Here is a 1,241-nt window from a genome sequence, read left to right on the forward strand (position 1 = left end):
TATATATATATATATATATATATATATATATATATACATAAACACATATATAAATATATATGTGTACATATATACATATATTAATATCGAGCAATCTGTATATATTTACATAAATATATCTATACACGCGCCCCCACATACACACATACTTATGTATGCATACACAAACACACAGAGTGGCAACAGTGCATACTTCAATTCTATACAATTAATTGTATTCTGGGCTATTACAGGTGGGAAACATTTTTACTGTTTCAATCATATTCAAAAATCTTATGATGAAAGCCAAACAATTATAAAACACTGAAAAAAATCTATCTCTAAAAAATGTAATTGAGAATTTCTCATTGAATATTTTTACAATTACCATATGATTTCCAGATTTTATTTAGAAAACTATAAACCTCTCTCTACACAATTTATTTTTCAATAACATAATAATTATTAAGTGAAGCAGAACTAACTGCTATATATTATTTCTGTAAACAATATCTTTTGGGGGCTTATTTTTGTTTAATGGGTTTCCGTGATGTTTCTTTGCTAATGTGGGTTAAATATTTATGCAAATTTAAATATTAGATGGCTTACTGAAGTGATTTACTGTTATATGGCCTTACAACAACAACAACAACAGCACCACCACCATCATCATGATTTAATGTCCACTTTTCCATGCTTGCATAGGTCAGACAGAATTTGTTGAAGTAGATTTCCAATGACTGGATGTTGTTCCTGGTGAAAATCCTTACCTATTTCAAGGTAAGTTGATATTTTGCTATGACCAGATATGTTTTCTTGGAAGATTGTAAACAAATGACACTGCTTGGATGATGGTGATACTTGTTTACAATTATCATGTGAAGTCAAAGCAAGGTGACTGTAACATACAAACATGCACTTACATTCCTACATTATAGCAAGACACCTCTCTGTCTCTTTGTCACCTTCTATAAGAAGGATTAAAAAGGATTTCTAACCGGCTTTCATTGCATGGCAAATTTTCAAGAAGAGGGAGAATTAAAATGTTTTTTACAAAAAAATAAAAAATAATATATAAAAAAATAAATATACCAATACATTATATTGTCTTTGAGCTTTTAAAGTTGAATGGTAATCCATGTAGATAATTGTTAGAAAGATTAGGATGCAGGGAATTAAAAATCGTGTTGTGTTTAAAAAAGGCTGAGAGTTTGTGTTAAACAGGAAGTTGGTGTCAAAACAGGAAGTGTGTGTAAGGGAAG

General features: G+C 29.4%; 1 protein-coding gene and 1 long non-coding RNA gene across 3 annotated transcripts in view; one reads left to right on the forward strand and one right to left on the reverse strand.

The window, feature by feature from the left end:
• Positions 1–1,241, forward strand: part of LOC128250913 (uncharacterized) — a 154,408-nt gene that overhangs the window by 148,178 nt on the left and 4,989 nt on the right. Inside the window, exon 2 of the long non-coding RNA XR_008266851.1 lies at positions 685–759. This is a non-coding gene — a long non-coding RNA (uncharacterized LOC128250913). The remainder of the gene's footprint in view (positions 1–684; positions 760–1,241) is intronic.
• The window catches only part of LOC106874983 (forkhead box protein J2), a 283,773-nt gene that overhangs the window by 2,560 nt on the left and 279,972 nt on the right, over positions 1–1,241 (reverse strand). The gene's annotated exons all lie outside the window — the stretch shown is intronic.

Source organism: Octopus bimaculoides, chromosome 26 (genome assembly GCF_001194135.2).
Source record: "Octopus bimaculoides isolate UCB-OBI-ISO-001 chromosome 26, ASM119413v2, whole genome shotgun sequence".
Classification (NCBI taxonomy): domain Eukaryota; kingdom Metazoa; phylum Mollusca; class Cephalopoda; order Octopoda; family Octopodidae; genus Octopus; species Octopus bimaculoides.